Source organism: Scyliorhinus torazame, chromosome 10 (assembly GCF_047496885.1).
Source record: "Scyliorhinus torazame isolate Kashiwa2021f chromosome 10, sScyTor2.1, whole genome shotgun sequence".
NCBI classification, from domain to species: domain Eukaryota; kingdom Metazoa; phylum Chordata; class Chondrichthyes; order Carcharhiniformes; family Scyliorhinidae; genus Scyliorhinus; species Scyliorhinus torazame.
Genome location: NC_092716.1, coordinates 218,344,521 through 218,368,289, shown reverse-complemented (window position 1 = coordinate 218,368,289; position 23,769 = coordinate 218,344,521). Strand labels below are relative to the sequence as shown.

The following is a 23,769-nucleotide window of genomic DNA, read 5'->3' as shown; positions in this document are numbered from 1 at the left end:
GGGGGTGGGGGTGATGTGGGGGTAGGGGTGATGTGGGGGTGAAGGTGGTGTTGGGGTGAGGGTGATGTGGGGGTGGGGGTGATGTGGGGGTGGGGATGAGGGTGATGTGAGGGTGAGGTTGGTGTTTGGGGTTAGGGTGATGTGGGGGTGGGGGTGATGTGGGGGTGGGGGTGATGTGGGGGTGGGGGTGATGTGGGGGTGGGGGTGATGTGGGGGTGGGGGGGATGGGGATGAGGGTGATTTGGGGCAGAGTAGTGTTGGGATGAGGGTGATGTCGGGATGAGGGTGATGTGGGGATGAGGGTGATGTGGGGGTGAGTGTGCTGTTGGGGTGAGGGTGATGTGGGGGTGGGGGTGATGTGGGGGTGGGGGTGATGTGGGGGTGAAGGTGGTGTTGGGGTGAGGGTGATGTGGGGGTGGGGGTGATGTGGCGGTGGGGATGAGGGTGATGTGGGGGTGAGGTTGGTGTTTGGGGTGAGGGTGATGTGGGGGGTGGGGGGGTTGGGGTGAGGGTGATGTGGGGGTGAGGATGGTGTTGTGGGTGACGGTGATGTGCGGTGAGGGTAATGTGGCGGTGAGGGCAATGTGGGGGTGAGAATGATATGGGGGTGAGGGTAGTGTTGGGGTAAGGGTGATGTGGGGGTGAGGGTGGTGTTGGGGTGAGGGTGGTGTTGGGGTGAGGGTGATTTGGGGTGGGAATGGTGTTGGGGTGAGGGTGGTGTTGGGGTGAGGGTGATGTGGGGATGAGGGTGTTATGGGGGTGTGGGCAGTGTTGGGGTGAGGGTGATGTGGGGGTGGGGGAGTTGGGGGTGAGGGTGATTTGGGGCGGGAGTGGTGTTGGGGTGAGGGTGATGTGGGGATGAGGGTGATGTGGGGGTGAGGGTGATGTGGGGGTGAGGGTGATGTTGGGGTGAGGGTGATGTGGGGGTGGGGTTGATGTGGGGGTGGGGTTGATGTGGGGGTGTGGGTGATGTGGGGGTGGGGGTGATGTCGGGATGAGGGTGATGTGGGGATGAGGGTGATGTGGGGGTGAGTGTGCTGTTGGGGTGAGGGTGATGTGGGGGTGGGGGTGATGTGGGGGTGGGGGTGATGTGGGGGTGAAGGTGGTGTTGGGGTGAGGGTGATGTGGGGGTGGGGGTGATGTGGGGGTGGGGATGAGGGTGATGTGAGGGTGAGGTTGGTGTTTGGGGTGAGGGTGATGTGGGGGGTGGGGGGGTTGGGGTGAGGGTGATGTGGGGGTGAGGATGGTGTTGTGGGTGACGGTGATGTGCGGTGAGGGTAATGTGGCGGTGAGGGCAATGTGGGGGTGAGAATGATATGGGGGTGAGGGTAGTGTTGGGGTGAGGGTGGTGTTGGGGTGAGGGTGATTTGGGGTGGGAATGGTGTTGGGGTGAGGGTGGTGTTGGGGTGAGGGTGATGTGGGGATGAGGGTGTTATGGGGGTGTGGGCAGTGTTGGGGTGAGGGTGATGTGGGGGTGGGGGAGTTGGGGGTGAGGGTGATTTGGGGCGGGAGTGGTGTTGGGGTGAGGGTGATGTGGGGATGAGGGTGATGTGGGGGTGAGGGTGATGTGGGGGTGAGGGTGATGTGGGGGTGAGGGTGATGTGGGGGTGAGGGTGATGTGGGGGTGAGGGTGATGTGGGGGTGGGGTTGATGTGGGGGTGGGGTTGATGTGGGGGTGGGGTTGATGTGGGGGTGGGGTTGATGTGGGGGTGTGGGTGATGTGGGGGTGGGGGTGATGTGGGGGTGGGGGTGATGTGGGGGTGGGGGGGTTGGGGGCGAGGGTGATTTGGGGCGGAGTGGTGTTGGGGTGAGGGTGATGTGGGGATGAGGGTGATGTGGGGGTGAGGGTGATGTGGGGATGAGGGTGGTTTTGGGGTGAGGGTGATGTGGGGATGGGGGTGATGTGGGGGTGGGGGTGGTGTTAGGGGTGGGGGGGGGGCGATGACACACGTTTCATGGGGAACTATAACTCAGCAGGGTCTCACTTCCTCGTCCGCACCGAGCTCTATCCCGGCGACCTCCCTCTCGCCCGGCTGCCAACCACGTCCAGGGCCCTCTGCTCAGCCCAGGGCCCTCTGCTCAGCCCAGGGCCCTCTGCTCAGCCCAGGGCCCTATGCTCAGCCCAGGGCCCTCTGCTCAGCCATGGTGTGGGGCTGCAGGCCCGGTGGTCCCCCTCCCGCTCCCGGCGGTTATGCACAGCCTTCTCCTGAGGGGTAGGGGGGGGGAACAGAAAACGACAGTGTTACACAGTCCGTTTCATGCGGCCAAGGGGGTGGGCAGCTTATGGCCTCAGTGACCAGGGCACCTGGCCATGGTGGCCGGAACGGGTGCCGGCACGTTGGCAGGGTTGGGGTTTGACCGCCCTCCGGGTTGGGGGAGATGGTCGGGTTACGGGTGTGTCTGACGCAGGTTAGTTCTGGGGCACAGTGCTGCCTACTCATCGTGGCCATCCTGAGGAGGTTATGCAGTTTTGTTCTGCACTGCTGTCCAGTCTGGACTACATTGCCCATGGTGCTGACCGCCTCTGCCAGGCCAGGTAGATATTGACCAGGCACGACGAAAGGCGGCGGCTGGCAGCCTCCTTCTCGTGGCAGGATACAGGGTAAACCGCCTCTCCTCTACAGCATCCAGGAGGGTCTCCAACTCGGCGTCGGTGAAGGGTGGAGCTGCCCTCCTTGCTGCCATCTTGTTGGCTGGATGGTGTGCATGGAGAGCGCAGTGTGTATATGCGGTTGCAGCTTGTCAGCCTCCTGAGTGTCAATCCGCGAATCCGGCACCCTTTCTCATTAGAATCGATTATGTTCCATGTGGCACCGATGCTAGACCCTTAACAGTAGCGGAATCGGTCCTGGTGTGGTGCGAGTTTTGCTGTTGTGAAAGTCCACGAACCCTGCGTTGACTCCTGGCCTCAATAATCCAGAGAAAGATCAAGAGTAGTTTTATCTTTCGTGTTGCATTCCAATATTAATTGTTATTTTATGAGGTGATAAGTTCAGGAAACAAAGCACTTTCAATAGAAAAGCGATTGGGAGATTGCAAGTGGTTCCTCGCATGGTTTCTGTGCTCTGATCTCAGTTTGCCAAGCTGTCAAAGGCATCTTGTACCCATTTATTCTGCTAGGCCAGCATTTGTTGACCATTGTTAATTGCATTGAGAAGTGTGGTAAGCAGCCTTCTTGAACCGCTGCAGTGCATATGGTGTAGATACACCCACAGTGCAGTTAGGGAAAGCGTTCCAGGATTTTGACCTTGTGACAGTATGATATAGTTCCAAGTCAGGATGGTGTGTGGTTCTGAGGGGAACTTGCAGATGGTGGTATTCCCATGCATTGGCTATCTATATAGTTATGGGTTACAAATAAATGGGGCTGGATTCTCCGCCCCGCCGCATTTCTGTTTCACCCCGACGGCGGGATGCTCCGTCCCGCCGGCTGGTCAATGGGGTTTCCCCATACCGTCGGGAAACCCCCAGGCTGCCGGCAAAACGGAGCATCCCGCCGGCGGAGAAACCAGCTCATGGTTTATGTTTACCATCCAAGTCTCCAAATGAAACATCAAACAATCTTTACAACAGGGACTGCCACCTTGAGGGTTTTCAGAGCCCTTGGTGAATTGAAAGACCAGCTGATGTTCCTTTGGAGGAGAGAAGAGCTAGCAGTTGACATTTCTTGTCGGAAAAAAAAATCATATTCATTTTAGGTCTTTACTCTATGTCATAATGAAAGTATCAGCCTGCAGATCCTCCAGGCTGTTTTCTCCCTTTAAGTATGATCCTCGCTTCTGTAGCTGAAGTGGTAGTCCCACCATAGAGCTGTCCTTTTAGTCTCATTGGCAGTAGTAGACTCCTAGGGGCCTCCTATCATGGGTAATAAGCTCCAACCAACATTCGGGTTGAGGGGATGTAACTGTACACTTTCATCCCTCAATTACCTAACTAACATTCAGTTTGCTGTACTGTCCCCATTTTGGTCATGCAAGCCAAACTATAAGTCTCAAGACAGCTGATGAACAACTTCAAAACTGCTGACCCAAGTCATTTTTCATCTTATCTGAATCAAAAGCGACCTTTAACTTTGAATCATGCTGGGCAGCATGGTGGCACAGTGGATAGCATTGCTGCCTCACGGCGTCGAGTTCCCAGGTTCGATCGCAGCCCTCGGTCACTGTGATGCACGATCAATGACCACTAAAGCGAGGGTGTAGTCCAACTGAAGGCTTTAACAAGCTAGATGTTTCCCCCAGCAGCTCGGGTACAGAATGAAGGCTGCTGGGGCGGCACGGGCTCTTATACCCCGCCTTGCAGGGCGGAGCTACCATACAGCTTGACCAATAGGAAACATACAATATCTACCAATGGTGTTCCAACATTACCAGGTACCGTAATACCTCTACACAGACTACCACACACTGTCCGTGTGGAGTTTGTACATCCTCCCCGTGTTTTCGTGGGTTTGGCCCCCACAATCCAAAAATGTGCAGGGTAGGTGGATTGGCCACGCTAAATTGCTCCTTAATTGGAAAAAATGAATTGGGTACTCAAAATTTAAAATAAAAACTTTGAACCATGCTCACCCAACAAATACGAGTGAAAGAATGTACTCAGGTTTCTCTTAGCCTTTCCCCTGAAATGAAGGTTGTAAGAGATGAGAGTACTGGATGACATTATTTTGCCCGTCTTTCCAATGGAGGCGTTATCATGTTTAAAATATGGACAGGCTAATCCATCTGCTGAAATAACAAATAAAATAACTGCCCATGGTGACCATTGATATACTAATACCTCATGGTTATCATTCAAAAGTCTTTATTTCATGTCTGATTGGGGTTGAGTGAAGTTTTTAGAAGCAGCATAGCTGTGGGGTAACTTCTCAAGATGAATTTGAAATCATCTGAATCTGCTTTGTTCCTGTTTAGTAAGGGATTGATTTCCCCTTTGAATTGTTGACCGTCGGTCAGCCAGGTGTGTACTCCTATTGTGCTGCAAAATAGCAGCTGGCATTTGTTAAATGGAAAATCAAATCAGAATCAGGGGGACGTTGATTGTTATTTTTAAGATAATTTGTTTTTCAAGACGAGGCCTAAAATATTGCTTGCAAGAATTTGAAATGTTCGTTCTTCTGCTGATCTCATGAGAGTTCACTCCTTGGATAAGGAAAATGAAAATCAAAGGTTCTATGAAAACACCGCGTCCTGAAATTATGTCTGAATTTGATCACAGCAAATATTCTTGCCTGAATATTGGAAAACGTCTGCTGTCGTACTCAAGTACTTTCAGGTTAGAGTGAATGATGGAAAAGCGGGATAAGGACAGGATTGGGTACAATCTGATTACTGCTTGAATTCTTTTTTTGCATCTGCAACAATTATACTCAGCTGGCTCAGGCCTTCGTTGTGGCACCAAGACGAGCAGGAGTGCTGTGCCGGTGCCCTGCTAAAGACCAAATTGTTGAGTCATTGAATCTTATTGACCAGAAGAAGGCCATTCAGCTCCATGAAACATCCATGTACAAGCTCCATGAAGGTTCAACCAATAAGTCCAATTTCCTGGCTCATTCCCCAGAGTCCTGCAATTTTCGCCTTTTTGAAACCATATCCCATTTTCTTCTGAAAGATACCAGTGAATCTGTTTTTAGTAGCCTTTTGGGTATTGCGTTCTAGATAATAACATTTCATCTCACCTCTTGTTGCTTTTCGAATTAGCTTAACTCTCTGTGCTCCAGTTATCAGGGCTGAAATTCTCCATCCACACACGCCGACAGGATTCTCCAGGCCTGCTGCAGTCACTGGAGTTTAGGCTGAGGAACAAATTCTCCATTCTCGCTGGGAGCGGTCACGGTGCGAACCCGCTTCGGAGAATCCCAGCTAAGAGATCTCCTGCCGGTAGAAACAGCTTCTCCTTGTCTGCTCTATCAAAACCCCTCACAATTCTGAATACCCCTATTAAATGTGTACCCAATTAATTATTTATTTATCTATTTCCAATTAGAGGGCAATTTAGTGTGGTCAATCCACCTACCCTGCACATCTTTGGGTTGTGGGGGTGAGACCCACGCAGACATGGGAAGAATGTGCAAACTCCACACAACAGTGACCCGGGGCCGGGATCGAACTTGGGTCCTCGGCATCGCCACCGTGCCGCCCCACCTCTATTAAATGTTCCTGTAACCTACCGTGCTGTAAAGAGAACAATCCCATCGTCCCTAATCTTTCCACATAACTGAACTATTCCCAGCCTGGTCCCAACTCAGAAAATCTCCTCTGCACCCTCTCACCTGACCTAGACACAATGATCCAGCTCAGGCCGAACAAGTGATTTATAAAAAGCTTTAGTATGACTTCTTTGCTTTTTTAAATCTTTGCTTCTATTTTCAAAGTATAAGTTCCTGTAAGATGTACCTTGTAGCCAGTTAAAATGGCTAACTCCCGATTTAGAATGGCTAACCCCGATTTAAAATGTCGAACGGCAAAGGCTGATGGGAAAATCAGCCAACAGGACTAAAACAAGCAGCTATAGGTAAACTGTGTATTCAAACCTGGGAATCATAGAATTATAGAATTTACAGTGCAGAAGGAGGCCATTCGGCCCATCAAGTCTGCACCGGCTCTGGGAAAGAGCACCCTACCCAAGGGCAACACCTCCCCCTATCCCCATAACCCAGTAACCCCACCCAACACTAAGGGCAATTTTGGACACTAAGGGCAATTTATCATGGCCAATCAACCTAACCTGCACATCTTTGGACTGTGGGAGGAAACCGGAGCACCCGGAGGAAACCCACGCACACATGGGGAGGATGTGCAGACTCCACACAGACAGTGACCCAAACCGGAATCGAACCTGGGACCCTGGAGCTGTGAAGCGATTGTGCTATCCACAATGCTACCGTGCTGCCCACTGAAGGCCGTGAAGGCCAGATAAGATCGATACCGGGAACCATCAGCACAACAAAACACCAGCCATCTGCTTACTAATGAGCAATCCCCGGGAACAATGTGCAACATTTTAGACACAAAGCCAACCCAGACTTTTCGGCGCCAACAGGAGCCTACACAAAGGGAGGTGAACGATCACCTCAAGACCGCCCATCGATCAAGGAATCGCTCCAGCATTGGAGAATATCGAACCAAGTGATTGGGACAAAGTCCAATCACTTGGAACCAGGTACAGGGTCCGCCCCGAAAGGCGGGAAGCCCCTGGGGTCTATAAGAATAGAGACCAAGTTCAAATCGACCCTTCTGCTGCTACCCTTCTGCATCCTCCTGCACCCTCCTGCTTCTTCTTCTGACCGGGTCACTCAGCAATGCGGACCAACCCTTGACAGTGACTGGTCCAGCCATCGCGAAAATCCCGTAAGTCTTACTTCAACGCTCGCAACGAGATAGGCGTTCCTAGCTATCGATCTGTACCAGCTTCAAATCCCGCAGGCTCATAATCCGAACGAAAGGCCATTCGTTTCCCTGACCTGGTGGGCCATTTCCAAGTTAAGTATTGGCCTGTTAGTTGTAGTAAGTAGCTTAGACGCAGAATTTATGCATGAGTATTGATTACTATATATAATAAATGTGCTTTGATTTAATTCTTACTAAGCGGTGTATTGGATTACTGATCATTACTCGGACTTGAACCACGTGGCGGTATCAGAAAGATACCTGGCGACTCAAGAGCAAAGGTGATAGAACAGAGCAATTAAACTAAGGCTAAATTTAGCAGCACCATTTGGCGACATCCTGACGGGACCCGATCTAGAAGTGGAAAACCACTCCGGGAGAACCCAAGAATTTGAATTAGAAATCCAATTGGAAACAGAAAACCACAAGTGTTCAAGCAGTTCTGATCAATAGTCATAATTCGGAAGTGTGTGTATGCATGCGTAACTAACAGGGCTATAAGGTAAAACTGATAGATTTTTGTTGCGTCAAAACTGTCGGAGGTTTGTATGTCGGAAAGTAGCGAAAGCCGTACCCGTATTCACAGCACCGCCTTAGCTCCCCTGTTCCAAATTTAGAAGAGGCATTCGGATAGGCAAGATGGCAATGCAGGCAATGCAGCGCCTAATGAATCCTGAGGAATTTGCGGTTGCAGAGACCAGCAGCAGTAGAGTGGGACAATGTCCCATTTGGGAGAAGAGATCAGGAAATATCTCAAAGAGAAAGGATGGCCCCTTTGGAATGATTTCTGTGATAATGAGGAATCAGGGGCGTCATTTTCCGACCCCCCGCCGGGTCGGAGAATCGCCGGGGGCTGCCGTGAATCCCGCCCCCGCCGGTTGCCGACGTCTCCGGCACCAGAGATTCGGCGGGGGCGGGAATGGCGCCGCGCCGGTTGGCGGGCCCCCCCGCTTGATTCTCCGGCCCGGATGGGCCGAAGTCCCGCCGATAAATTGCCTGTCCCGCCGGCGTAAATTAAAGCACCTATTTACCGGCAGGACAAGGCAGCGTGGGCGGGCTCCGGGGTCCTGGGGGGGACGCGGGGCGATCTGACCCCGGGGGGTGACCCCACGGTGGCCTGGCCCGCGATCGGGGCCCACCGATCCGCGGGCAGGCCTGTGCCGTGGGGGCACTCTTTCCCTTCTGCCTCCGCCACGGTCTCCACCATGGCGGAGGCGGAAGAGACTCCCTCCACTGCGCATGCGCGGGAAACTTTCAGCGGCCGCCCCGACATGTCATTTCCGCGCCAGCTGGCGGGGCAACAAAGGCCGTTTCCGCCAGCTGGCGGGGCGGAAATTCCTCCGGCGTCCCCTCAATGTTGGGGCTCGGCCCCCAAAGATGCGGAGCATTCCGCACCTTTGGGGCGGCGCGATGCCCGTCTGATTGGCGCCGTTTTGGGCGACAGTCGGCGGACATCGCGCCGTTTCAGGAGAATTTCGCCCCAGGTCCCGGGAGTATAGGACATACTTGGTGGAAGAACCTGAGCGAGGTCCACAAAAAGAGCTTGGGAAAAGCTCGCAAGCCGATGGCAATCGTGTCCTGTTTGGCACAATTATGAGGCACAGAGGACGTCGTTAAGATGCTCCTCAAAGATGTTGAGGGCATACATCGGATGAGTAAGGTCGATGTAAGCGAAGTAGAAAAGGAGAATATGGAATTGAGGAGGAAATTGGCAGCAAAAGATGGAGAGGTGGAGGATGCCAAAAGGGCTCACCAGTCTTGTCTGGCGCATTTAAGCAGCTTCAGTCTCAATACGAAAAGGCCCATCAGGACACGCAACGTGCAGTCCTGGTACGAGAGGAGACAGAAAAACAGGTAGAAGCGATACAGAGACAGTGTAGCGATCTAAAGGCAGCATTAAGAGCACTCCATGTTGCCACCACAGAACAAAGACAAAGCACGCTAGATCACGCAAAGTGCCGGAAGCAGATTGCAGAGCTACAATCGCTGCTTTCAGTTCAGAAAGGTTTTCAGGAAACCTTTGGGGAAAAATTAGATCAGGAAGACGGCCCTGATTGGGAAGAGTTAAACGAAACAGCGCAGAGATATGTTCAGGGAACATGTGCGCAGGGAAAGCCACAAAAGAGAAAAGTGCCCCAACCCCCCACACAGCAGATAGTTCACGCTCCAATGAACCCAGTCACCACCCACCGCACAGCCACATCGGACGATGCAGAATTTCTCTACTCCACCCCCTTAACAGTGACCCAATTACAGGACGCGTGCGAGAAGATCACACCGTTCCTCCCCACCTCAGCCCCCCACCATTTCTTTGCCACAGTTAGACATCAGGCGCACATGTACGGCCTGGATGAGCGAGAGCATGTAAAGTTCACAGTTTTAAGTTTAGACCCGTCAGTAGCAGCAGCCCTTCCCGACCCACAGAATGTAGGAGGTGCCACCCTTGCAGAAATGCATACCGCGATCCTGGATGCGTTCGGGTATAACCGGGGTGACCCCGTAGATGGCCTCAACAAATGTAGGCAGAAGAAATCTGAGCACCTCACAGCGTTCGCTGGACGCCTGTGGATTCACTTCGCAGCAGTCTTTGGAGACGTAGACCGTGCCCATTTGTCCCCAGACAACATGGCCAAATGGACCCGCACCCTTATCTCCCATGCCACAGAAACAGGACAGAAAGCTTGTACGAGTTATGATCCCTCAGAGGAGGCCCATAAGAGAAGTGGGTAGTGAAGAGATTGTCCCGCGTTTGGGAACAATCTGTTCAAAGTAAACCCACCGTTAAGGATAGTGAGGAAAAGCAGGCCGGCGCAGATATGCAGGCAGTAAAAACACACCAGAACCACACATGGGTGAATGAGGGAAAGAACAGCCCCCCACCCAAGTCACAAGAGTGTTACAACTGCGGACAGTTGGGACACTTCGCAAGAGTGCAATGCCCCTAAAAAGCCACAGAGAGCCCAGCAGACGGGCACTCTGATTAAGAAAAAGACAGAGCCCATTCATAGCGTTAGCGCCCGTTCAGATCGGACGGACTAGATCGGAACGGACTGGCGGTGTACGGGCTCTCCCAGTTGGGTCTGTGACACCCTTTGGGTAGGTCAGGATGACCGGTAGTTGCAGCAAAAATTCGGGGACAGCCTATCGAATTTCTCTGGGACACAGGAGGGTCCCGCACCACAATAAATTCCTCCACCATGTTCCAAAAAGACACGTGGACCACTACACCACTATCACCCTCAGCGGCTTTACAGGCCACTCACAGCAGGGACCCATCACAGCCCCTGTACCCTTTCAAATTGGTAGCATTACCACCAAGCACCCCGTAGATTTAGTTGACCTGCCCCCCACAGCAGAACACATTCTGGGAATTGATTTCACGAATTCCCACCACCTTTCATTTGATCCAGTCAACCAGTGTGTCTGGAAGATGGCGAAATCCGCAAGAGCCCCCGCAACGCTCAACATAGGAGAGTATATGAACAAAATTAGTGCCGTAGGTGAATTTTGGTTCAACCCGACCACACTTAGTACGGACAAGCAGGTTAGGGCAGTTCTGCAAAAGAACAGGGCAGCATTCGCGACCCACAAGCACGACTGTGGACGGATGACTGGCTCCGTACAAATAAAAGGACCTGAGCCTAGACCCCAAAAACAGTACGGATTTCCCCAAGAGGCAGAGGGAGAAATCACAAAAGTAATTGAAAGCTTATTAGAGCAGGGCGCACTTAGATCAGTAGCCTCCACTAATAATGCCTCGATTTGGCCAGTGAGAAAGCCCGATGAATCATGGCGACTGACCATCGATTATCGGGAACTCAACAAAGTCACCCCCGCAGCAGCCCCCACCGTAGCAACAAGTCCCGAGACCTTGCTCAAGCAGGGACTCAATTCCAGATACTTCACGGTTTTGGACGTCAGTAATGGATTCTGGTCCATTCCATTGGCAAAGGCGTGCCAGTACAAATTTGCCTTCACCTTTAAAGCACAGCAGTACACGTGGACATGCCTGCCACAAGGATTCCACCGACAGCTGGCAAATGGTTTAGCCAAATCCTCTCGCCCCGAATGTCTGGTACAGTATGTAGACGACCTACTACTGCAGACAGACACCAAGGAAGAGCACATTGAGCTTCTGTCCGAACTCCTGGAACACCTGGAACAACATTCAATTGGTTGTAAAGTCAACCCCAAAATGGCCCTGATTTTGGAAGAAAAAGTGATATATTTGGGAACAATTATCACGCACGGTAAACGCGAGATCGAGCATAAAAGGATTGACTCGATTGCTAAATTGCCCTTTCCCCAGAACGTTTCAGCCCTCCGGTCATTTTTAGGACTGGTTGGCTACTGCCGAAACCACATTGACGGTTTCGCCAGCAAGGCAGCGCCCCTCTCCGACCTCCTAAAAAAGGGAGCCCCCTGGAAATGGCTTCCGCAGCATATGGATGCTGTGGACTCTTTAAAACAGGCACTCATAGCAGCCCCCGCACTACAAGTTCCAGACCCGTTTTCCCCTTACGCCATTGAGGTAGCAACCACAGAGCGCACCCTTTCGGCCGTGCTCCTCCAGGAGCGGCACAACCAGTTAAGACCCTTAGCTTACGCCTCCCGACTTTTAGATGCTGTGGAGCAGGGATTTTCAGCCTGTGAGAGGCACCTGCTCACAGTTTTCTGGGCAATCCAGTGCTTTTTGTATATTACCGGACTGAACCCCATCACAATTCTCACCGAACATACCGCTACCCAACTTTTACTGGACGGACGACTCAAGGACGGTACAGTAAGCCAGATTAGAGCAGCTAGATGGACCCTTCTCTTGCAGGGACGGGACATCACTGTGAAAAGGACACAGACACACACCTATTTAACCGACAAATTACAGTACCCCGGAACCCCCCATGAATGTCAGATTATCTCTCCACACCTCAACACAGGCCCCTTTATCACTAAAACACCCCCCAGAAAGATAGATAATTCAACTCAGAGCCCCCCGCACATGGACACGTGTGAGCCCATAAAGATTTATGTGGATGGATCTTCCACAGTCTTGGATGGGAAGCGCATAACAGGTTGCGGTATCTATGTCGAGGACGCGCAGGGACACACCCTCGAGGAAATATTGTTAAAACTACCCGGACACTTAGGCGCGCAGGCAGCAGAGCTCGCGGCCGTCGCATATATAGTTGAGCACACAGATTCCTTCCCCAACCCAGCAGACATATACTCGGACAGCCTCTATGTCTGTAACAGCCTTACGGAATTTCTGCCCTGTGGGAAGCAAGAGGATTTGTTTCCACAGACGGAAAACCCCTCCCCTCAGCCCCATTGCTCCGCCATATTTTAGAAAAAGCCCAGAACAGGACTTTTGGGATAATCAAAGTCCGCAGCCACTATCGTTCCTCCCTCCCTGGAAATGTAAAAGCCGACGCACTGGCTAAAGCAGGTTCCAGACATGGGTATTTTTGGAATCCCCCCGAAAGCGCGCCAGTGAGTGCAGTTCAGGTCTCACAGACAAAGATCGAGGATCTAGTAGATGCCCAGAAGCAGGACAGCAATCTCACGGAGATTGTAAAAGGGAAGTATCCAGCATCCTACGAGAGGTTTAGAAATACACTGACCACACATGACGGTGTGGTGTTAAAAGACACCACTTATGTGGTTCCTGAACAGGACAGGAATCAACTGATTTGTTTGTTCCATGACGGTCATGGACATCAGGGATTTGACCCCACTACAGCCCACCTCAAGCTGCTTTGTTGGTGGCCGAATTTAAAGGAAGATGTAAACCATTACATAGAGAATTGTCTCATCTGTGCGCAGAATAATCCGGACAGATATGCCAAAAAGGCTCAACTCAGCCACACCCGACCCGTTAATGGCCCCTGGACTAACCTCCAGATTGACTTTATAGGACCTTTGCCCCCTTGCAGGAATGGCTATAAATATGTACTTGTGTTAATTGACACATTTACAAAATGGGTGGAAGCATTCCCAGCCTGCACAAACACTGCAAAAACCACAGCCAAGATTTTGACCCACCACATCTTTACAAGATGGGGACTCCCCCACAGCATTGAATCCGACCAAGGTTCCCATTTTACGGGACGTGTCATGCAGAACGTCCTCACGATATTTGGCATCACCCAAAAATTCCACATAGCATATCACCCACAGTCGAGTGGTATCGTGGAGCGCATGAATCGGACCCTAAAAACCACCCTCAGAAAAATGGTCCAGCAGAACAACACCACTTGGGACTCAGTCCTCCCTTTTGCGCTGATGTTGTTGCATAACACTATTTCTACCTCCACAGGTTACACCCCACACACCCTCATGACCGGACGCCCCATGAAAGGCACAGAATATTTGTTAGGTTTGGACCTGACCAGCCCCGAAATGACGGCCCTCACACACGAGAAAGCCGTGGAGCAATTAGTTGCAAATGTTAAAACGGCTCAGCTACAGTGCATGCGACTGAGTATAGTATCAGACAGCAAGTGATGCTTTCTGTATATAACCCCAGCACATTCCTGTCACCAAAATACTCGGGTCCATATTCCATTGCAGATAAAGTAAGCCCTTCCGTTTATAAAATAAAGTGCCCCAATGGTAAGACTGTGGTTTCATATAAACCAGCTGAAGGCTTATGGAACACAGTCGAACCACGTACACCATGTCATGCTCGACACAGCACACCACACCCCGCCCACAGCCAACGTAACCTACCAACCCCCACCACGTCCAGCCCAGCCACGGACTCGACCTCGACTCCACCCCCGAAATATACACTCCGCCCCGGAACGCCCACAGACTGCAGCAGCAGAGACTGCGACTGTGACTCGGACGATAGCCACAGCACGTCTCCCTACTATCCCCATGCAACAGGACCCACACCCAGCGATTCCGACTACGATCCAAGTGATCCCTTCCTGATCACTTTCCTGAACAAGCCCCACCACCGACCACCGAACCACACTGACGACCCCGATTTTGTCCCCATACAACTCGACACCAATTATTGGCACCGTGACAACTCGTTCAGACTCGTCCGCAACGACGAGAGCAACCCCAACTCACACCATGCAGCCCTTTCAGCCCTAATCCACTCCAGAGTTTGGCACCCGGGAGAAGAGGACGACTTTGGGTCTGACTCCCAGACCGCCAACCCCTTTGCAACCCTGTTCGCAACCGAGAACTGAGGTGTCCAGGTGATGTTTTAAAGGAACCGCTTGGGAGAAGTATTGTCCTTTCTGATGGAACCTGCAGAACATTTTATGTTGTTTGTAAGTTTGTTAAATGTTGTATGTCCGACAGGAGAATTTTTCTCACTGCCCCACGACTATTCGGCCGAAACCTCTGAGGACTTGCTTACAGAGACTCACCAGTTCAGCAGAAACCTCTGAGAGCTTGTCTGCAGAGACTGGTTACGGAACCAGACGCCCGTTCGTAACTGCCCTTCTGGTTCAAAGGATAGAACCGCTACGGCAGCCCCACCACGATGACTACATTTTTTGCCCGTTCTTGTCGCTTGCTCAGGCAGTGGAGAAATGGCTTGAGACCCGCCCTGCCTGGGAACCCCCCCCCCCCCCCTCTGGTCAACTACGCTCGGGTAGGGGAGACACGGCATTGGTTGCCGTCCTACCCGGGGACTCCATCCAACTCTTACCCGTCGCGGCCCATACGCACCTCATTTGGTATTTTTTGTTCAAAACGTTTTGTTTTGTTTAGGTAACCTTTAGGTTGCCAGCCATCTGCTATTTACATCCTGGAACATTTGGATGCTAAATCAGCACTGGTTCATTATTGGGAAGTGTGCCGTGTCCTAAAATTTGTTTTTTGTGAAAAAAAAATGAGGGAGTCAAACATAGTGACCAATTATAAAGGGAGTAATTGGCACTACAGGACAGACACACTAGCGTACCAGATATTAAACAAAGATAGTTACAGACACTATGCTTGTTTCTACAGAACTCCAGAAGCTCCAGGACCGGAGAAAACAAAGAAAGAAAAGGAAAGAGAACAGCCATGAGGACTTCCTTCAAGTGGATCACCCTTGTGCTATTGGACATTTGGATGCGCGTGAACGCGAACCCCATGACTTCAAGACCCCCAGCCGTTAATGTTTCACTTTCCCGCAGTACCCAGAGCCCAGTCACCAGCGACACTACATCATCTTGGTGTGCCAGGTTCATAGTGCCCTGTCCTAAGTGATCAAAACACTGCTAGCATTGGCGATACTCTGCTGCATCGTGCAGACTATGCGTCTACGGAAATGGAGAAGGAGAACCTACCGCGCTCGAACCCCGGTATATAGGATCAGATCCCCTATGTTTGGTTACGATCAGACACCCGATCCCCGCGATCTATAATAAAGTACATTCACTTGTGTTTATTGTTATTGTAAATAAAGAACTATAAAGAACTTTTCATGAGCAAATTGTATGATCCTGAGCTTGACTGCCAAGCCAGGAAAGACTGTATGAAATGCTATGATTTTGTTGTATGATTGAGGAAGGTAGGGTAATGGAATGTTTAAGTGAGTGTAGTATATTAAGAATAAGTTAGAGGTTCCCAGTTTATTGTTTTGTAATGCATGTCCCTGTCTGACATAGCGCCCTTAGAATTGTTAGTTAAAACATTTTGTGCATAGCTATGGTCAGTGCAGAGGCCATGAAGGAAGTGCCCCCCCCCCCCACCCGCAGGTCAGGGAATGGAAAGCAACATAATGATGTGATCCTTCACGCTTCGCGTTAGGATCACAAGGAGGGAATGTAGCCAGTTAAAATGGCTAACTCCCGATTTAGAATGGCTAACCCCGATTTAAAATGGTGAACGGCAAAGGCTGATGGGAAAATCAGCCAACAGGACTAAAACAAGCAGCTACAGGTAAACTGTGTATTCACCCCTGGTAAGGCCAGACAAGATCGATACCTGGAACGATCAGCACAACAACACACCAGCCATCTGCATACTAATGAGCAATCCCCGGGAACAATGTGCAACATTTTAGACACAAAGCCAACCCAGACTTTTCGGCGCCAACAGGAGCCTACACAAAGGGAGGTGAACGATCACCTCAAGACCGCCCATCGATCAAGGAATCGCTCCAGCATTGGAGAATATCGAACCAAGTGATTGGGACAAAGTCCAATCACTTGGAACCAGGTACAGGGTCCGCCCGAAAGGCGGGAAGCCCCTGGGGACAATAAGAATAGAGTCCAAGTTCAAATCGACCCTTCTGCTGCTACCCCTCTGCATCCTCCTGCACCCTTCTGCTTCTTCTTCTGACCGGGTCACTCAGCAATGCAGACCAACCCTTGAAAGTGACCGGTCCAGCCATCGCGAAACATCCCGTAAGTCTTACTTCAACGCTCGCAACGAGATAGGCGCTTCAAGGGTTTCTGTATGTAAGTCCGCCTTACTGTTCCAGCCTGTTCCAGCAATCCCAATGTCAACATTTTACCATTTCCTCCTTCCTTCCAAAATACATCACTGGATTACAATTCTATCAGGAACCCAAGCACTTAATGGAACCTTTTAGCCATTTGTAATGAAAATCCCGCCACATTCTGGAAGAAGCCTCATCAGGCACCAGAAAACAGTGACGTTAGAGTTGCAGACCAACAAGAATGGAATGGGAAAGCCATTTGATTTTAACTCATTCACTCTGCCAATTGACAAGTGTTAAATTTGACCTGAGTGCTGATGCCGAATCTGATTTTTATTCCCCCGAATCCAGTGCTTTTAGGACCAGCCATCACAACCCATGTCCAACCTGAGAGTTATTAGCCTAAAGTGAAGATTTATCCATTGCCTTCTGCTGCAGTCTTGATTTAAGCTCCTGGTTGACCCTGAGGTTATTACAAAATTACTGTTCATTCTACTTTTTATTGTATGGACTGTTTAAGCATTTGTTCATCAGTCCAAAGGTCTTTGTGTGGCACAAAGGAAGGTTAATTTATTCTAACCCTCAGCTCACTATTGACAAGTTTATTAGATTGGGCTTTCTGTCTCAATAGGCCATCACCAATGAATAAATCTTTGTCTATGTCAATCTTCCATCATTTGCTTTTTGATTGGCTAGAAAGATTTTTTTTTTAGCTGATTCAAAACCATCTATATTTTAAACAGCTCTTCAAAATGAATGTTGTTATTGAAGATGAACAGAACAAAAACATGGTAAAATATTGATAAATTAATCTTACTGAAACAAAACACTTTTAACAATTTTGTCCATGTAATGATGCATTTTAATGAACATGTCAATAATGCAACAAACAGTGAATTGCACAGTGTAACCAGATTATAATGAAGATAAACGACAAAGAGAAGGAACAAATTTGGCTGGATGCCAGAGTCAATGCTTGGCTGGGTATGGCTCTGTACACGCCCTTCTCATGGGTCAGGACTGGATATTGGCAACAGAGCACCTCCTGGCTGGAATAGGTAGAAGAACATGTCAAGTTATTGGAAAACAACTTATTAAAATTTGGAGGAGGGGAGGTTTATCTGGAGTCTCTTGGGAGGGAGAGGACAGAAATATGCCCGACTCTTTCTACCATGGTCAAGGGTGCCTGGCAATTGTCCAGTAACCTTACATCATAAAATCAATGCCAAGTTTGGAAAAGCTTCACCTGGGTAAGTTGGGAACTACAAATGAATTTATCTGTCTGGGCTATATTCCAGAGCATCTGGATATAGATGGATTATGAAAGGAGCACCATCTGGCACTTTGTGCCCCAGATGCAACAATGTGCAGCACACAACAGATGCTCTTTAAGGTGTTCATACCACGATCCTTTGGGGGGAGGGGGGGGGGGGTGCAGGTGTTGCTACGGGCAGTGTGATTCCCAGAAAGCAGTTAACAAGGTTTCAAGCAACTTTTTAATAACTGTTTTTACTTAATAGTTTTGTTTTATTAGAAGGCATACCAAAGGCTACACCTGAGTAGCAACATGGGGAAGTTTGGTGGCATGGTGGCGCAGTGGTTAGCACTGCTACCTCCTGGTGCCGAGGACTCGAGTTCGATCCCGGCCCCAGGTCACTGTCCGTGTGGAGTTTGCACATTCTCCCCAGGTCTGCATGGGTCTCGCCCCCGCAATCCAAAGATGTACAGGGTAGGTGGGTTGGCCAAGCTAAATTGCCCCTTAATTGGAAAATTTCTGTTTTTTTAAACATGGGAACATTTTGCAAAGTGCTGGTCATAGTAATTTCAAGTATCTTTTAAGTTTGTGACTTTTTATCTGTCTGCTTGTTGACTGTTTTATCCAGATGTTAGTCATTGTAGCACCAGTCATGTCAAATTGATGCAAAAGGCTATTTTAATGACAATCGGTAAGAGAGTGATGGTGGCATAGGGGTATTGTCACCGGATTAGTAATGTGGAGACCCAGGGGACATGGGTTCGGCAGCTGTTAGAATAATTAATAAATCTGGAGTATAAAGCCAGTCTTAGTAATGGTGACCATGGAACTATCATCAACTGCCATCCGCCATCCTTACCTGGTCTGGCCTACATGTGACTCCAGACCCATAGCAATGTTTGACTCTTAACTGTCCTCTGAAATGCTCAAAAGCAATTAAGGCTGAGCACCAAATGTTGGCTTTGCCAGTGACATCCACATCCCATGAAAGAATATTGCAAAAAAATCATTGTGTTATTTATTACTGCAGGATATAAAGCATTACTGCCAGGCATACTCTGTGTATAAACCACTGGTGGTAAAAAAGGAACAAAGCTCCAACCCACCTCCTAGCTTTGACTTCATTCTTCTGCAGTTCCAGAGAATGAAAATCCAACATGGGCTGCATGTCTCCCTCGGTCTACCATTCCATTTGTTTCTGTTTCACAAAACCACAATAATTTACTGCCCAGAACAACGTCATTTAAGTCATCATGTTCATGTTGATTCTTTGCTTGATCAATCTAAAACTAATTCTACTACCCTGATTAAATTCCTGGAACCTGACGAGCCAAGATCACTTCTGGTAGCGACCCATTTAATCAACAGGTTAATGACTACATTAGAACAACAAGCAACAGAATGTCATGCAAATATGTGAACTAGCGTAGTAGCAGAAGAAATTAAACCCTTCTGACCTCCTTGTCTAAATTTCAAAGCCGGGATTTTCACCAAGTTGCGAAGACATGGGAGCCTTTTAAAAATGCTGGTAGGTCCAGGATTCCAGGATTGCTAACCCCGTTTACAGGGTTTCCGATGTTTGGGAATGCCTTTTATTGGTGCGGGCTGGTTCGGAACAAAAGCCTACATCCTGCTCTCCCAACCTAGCCTGCTCCATTGCAGGGAGTGGCATGTCCAAGGCATATGCAATGTTCATGGAGTCAGGCCTGGATTTTAATGAGTTGAGGTTCCTGGCAGCTCAGAGGTGTTGTGAACTATAGTTTGCAGTGGGGAACCTTTTAAAAGACAAGCTTAAAATATCTTCCTCATGCCCTTCCATACCAATGTATGCCTCTCTAAGCATACCCATGGTGCCTCATGCCTCCTATACTAAGCAAGGCTCCCAGCCAACCCTTATGGAACCTCATGCCCTCATGACATTATGCCCACCATACATCTCCTTTCTCGCCTCATGTCCAATGCAAAATTATGCCCCTCACCCATGCCTTACATCCCCTCATGCCCACAATGCCCCTCATGCCCACAATGCCAAGTGCGGCACTTCCATGCTATTAACCCACTATACACTGTAGAGAATCATGAACCCTATAGTGACAGTCTACCCCTTCAGATACCATGCCCTAGGAGGGCAGTGATGACCATGGACTTCCATTAGGTTAGTCCATGATTATAATTGGCAAAGTACTGCAGTGGTTTGTTGTTGCCTTCTGAGATATGGCTGACTAGAAATCTCTCCTGCTCTTTACCACTTGTCTCAAGCATATTGCCTCAGTCTGTTTGGCAATGTTATGCAAAAACCTTCCATAGTCATCAAGTCGTGAATTGGAACGTGAACACAGAGAATCTGGCACAGAGGTAAGGACATTACCACTACACCACAAAGCCGATAGTGACAATAGGGTGTGTAAAAATACTTTTTAAAAGCCATTTATTCATAACTTTCCACTATGTTTAAATAGTCCTTTTGCCACACCTCAATAAATCTGTCATCATCCAGATGCTTTAAAGTTGCACTATCCGAAATCTAAGCACTTGAAACCTCTTAACCTTGTGTAAAGAAACATTGTGAAATTGATAACAGAGATCAGAGAACCAGAGCTGTCAATCAAGCAATGTTTTCTCTCGGGTTCAGGTGATTTAGCTGACTAATGGATTCCCAGGCTCCCAGCCCACAATATATAACAAAGCTTGGGTGAGAGCCCAGACACCATTCAACTACTGAAACACCGGAGCCCCCACCTGCTTAGACTAGGAATCTGACTTCTATCACTAGATGGCCAATAGATACACTTCCAGGTAGTACAGCGAGCACCCTTCCTTTGCTATATTTCATTCAGTTACTTCTAAAGATTAGTTGCATTAACATTGTATCCCCTTTTCTCCCTCCTTGCTAAGCCTTGATCCCTTCTTTGGGTGCCAATGCAAAGTGCTTCATTGGATGTCAAACTATGTAAGTGACACAGGATCACACTTACCCCATGCATTACAGATGACTGACATTCATTGAGAGAAACAATTTCCAACTTACCCAATCTTCCCATCATCTATCTATTCCAACCATGAGGTACTGTGCTGCTAATATTCAGTCCTGACCGCTAAGGAGTGTGTGTACGGAGCCAGTACCCAGCCTAACTCTTACTCTGGAGCCCAGGCAGAATTGTTCTCTGTCTTTGTTAATTATGCTCATTCGAATCCAGTTTCCTGTTACAATCTTTAGCCAGTCTTGGCAAATTAAGGGAACACTTTAATGTTCCTCATTCGTGCTTTAACACCACTTAGTGTGATTGAGCTGCAAATGGGTAAGTAAATGATTGACCTCACAATTAGAGTGGGTCAATGTTAGAGAGTTACCAGTGTCACACAAGGGCACAAGAATGTCATTCATGATTCTGTGGGATTTTAGATTTCAAATATTGGAGTCCCATCTACCAGGTCAAGCCCAAGCATTCTCTGTAGCAGAGAGAATTCTCGCTCAGGGTGGAGAGTGCCACACTGCTGGCTGGTGCACTTCACTTAGGAATTTATTTAATAGGTCAGGCAAGTTACTCCATGCTGTCTGCATTGGCCTCTTAAATCATTAAAGGATTAGAGTGACTGCCACTGCAGATCAAGTACTGCACCTGCTGTCAACCTTGCTGCATTACCAATTTAGCAAGTTCAGAAAAGAATACAGATCATTCTTTGGATATGTAAATGATAAATTATGGGGGACTTCCGATGTCGGCCATGGAGTGAGTGAGTGGTCACACATTTGGCAGCTCCCCTCGAGGCGGTTTTTCTGGTCCTTTTCCCTGTTTGCTGGGTGGATGTTTTGGTGGAAAAAGGTGTAGGGATGGTGGAAGAAAGTTAGACTCCACTAGGGTGTTGGTGTATGGATCCACAGACCAGGGGCGAGATTCTCCGACGACCCGCCGGGTCGGAGAATCGCCGGGGGCTGGCGTGAATCCCGCCCCCGCCGGTTGCCGAATTCTCCACCACCGGATATTCGGCGGGGGCGGGAATCGCGGCGCGCCGGTTGGCGGGCCAGCCCCCGCGATTCTCCGGCACGGATGGGCCGAAGTCCCGCTGGCGTAGATTAAACCACCTACCTTACCGGCGGGACATGGTGGCGCGGGCGGGCTCCGGGGTCCTGGGGGGGGGCGCGAGGCGATCTGGCCCCAGGGGGGTGCCCCCACGGTGGCCTGGCCCGCGATCGGGGCCCACCGATCCGCGGGTGGGCCTGTGCCGTGGGGGTACTCTTTCCCTTCCGCCTTTGCCACGGTCTCCACCATGGCGGAGGCGGAAGAGACTCTCTCCACTGCGCATGCGCGGGAATGCCGTCAGCGGCCGCTGACGCTCCCGCGCATGCGCCGCCCAGAGATGTCATTTCCGCGCCAGCTGGCGGGGCACCAAAAGCCTTTTCCGCCAGCTGGCGGGGCGGAAATTCGTCTGGCGCGGGCCTAGCCCCTTAAGGTTGGGGCTTGGCCCCCAAAGATGCGGAGCATTCCGCACCTTTGGGGCGGCGCGATGCCCGACTGATTTGCGCGGTTTTGGGCGCCAGTCGGCGGACATCGCGCTGTTTCCGGAGAATTTCGCCCCAGAAGTGGGTCGGTAGGAAGGAACTGTTGGAGCAAGAAATTCTTTGTGTGCCACAGGGTGAAGATGGCAGAGAATAAAGGGTCAGCCTTACTAACCCAATGGTCTATGGAGCTGCTGGTGGACTGCTTAAATGAGAAGTTCAGCCAGCAGAGAAGGGAGGCCCAGGAGGACCTGGCCAAGCTGGTGGAACCGCTGAAAGCGGGGATCGACCGGGTGGAAAAGCGACTGGAGGCCCAAGGCCTGGCGATCCAGAAAGTGGAGGAGGCAGTGGGGGAGCACGAAGACCAACTTGCCTCGTTGCCGGCCGAGATTGGGATGATGCGAGAGATGCAGAAGCGGCTAAAGGAGAAGGTGGAGGATCCGGAGAACCGCTCCCAGAGGAAAACCTAAGAATCGTGGGGATGCCCAAGGGGATTGAGGGACAAGATGCTGGCTCATATGTAGCCACGATGCTGGAGAAGCTGATGGGGGAGGGGGCCTTCGACTGGACCCTGGAGGTCGACCAGGCGCATAGGGCGGTGATAAGGAATCCGCAAGTGAACGAGCCGCCGAGGGTGATGGTGGTGCGGCTCCACCGATTCCTCAACAAGGAGAAGATTTTGTGGTGGGCCAGGCAGATGACGAGGCGCATCTGGGAAGGTAAGGAGCTCCGATGTACCAAGACCTGGGTGCTGAACGGCGAAGAGGAGTGCTGGGTTCAACTGAGTGAATACTGCCCTCTTTTTAAGATATTGGTTCTCTCTGCCTTTTCATTTTATTGCTTTTGGTTTGTCGGTTAGGGGAGAACCTCTCTTCTTTGAGATGTTTTGTTTGGTACTGTGGTGGGATGGTTGGAAAGTGTGGAGGGGGAGTGCACCTTTTGCTTATTTCATTGTTGTTTGTGCTATGGAGGTGTGCGAGCAGGGGGAGGGGAATCCGTACGGGGGAGGAGGTTTGGTGCCATGGGCGGGGGCTGCCAGGCTAGCAGGGTGGGCTAGATAACGGGAGCACAGTGGGGTGGGGAGTGAGCAGGTGGTTCGTGTAACTGAGGGGGGTGGGAGTGTTGTTTTGTTTAGGGACGGGGGTGGGGGGAGAGAGGGGCTGCTGACAAGGATGTAGCTGTTGTGGAGTAGCAAGAAGGGAGGCGATGGCGGTGGACATCCGAGGGTGGGCCGGGA

The 23,769-nt window shown here is 50.4% G+C and overlaps 1 long non-coding RNA gene across 1 annotated transcript; it reads right to left on the bottom strand.

Moving 5' to 3' along the window:
• Positions 1-17,680: 17,680 nt before the first annotated feature.
• Positions 17,681-21,148, bottom strand: LOC140384924 (uncharacterized). The gene is made up of 3 exons (XR_011933219.1): positions 21,063-21,148; positions 19,141-19,232; positions 17,681-17,828 (listed from the first exon to the last, which is right to left on the bottom strand). It is a non-coding gene; the product is annotated as an uncharacterized lncRNA (long non-coding RNA).
• Positions 21,149-23,769: the final 2,621 nt, after the last annotated feature.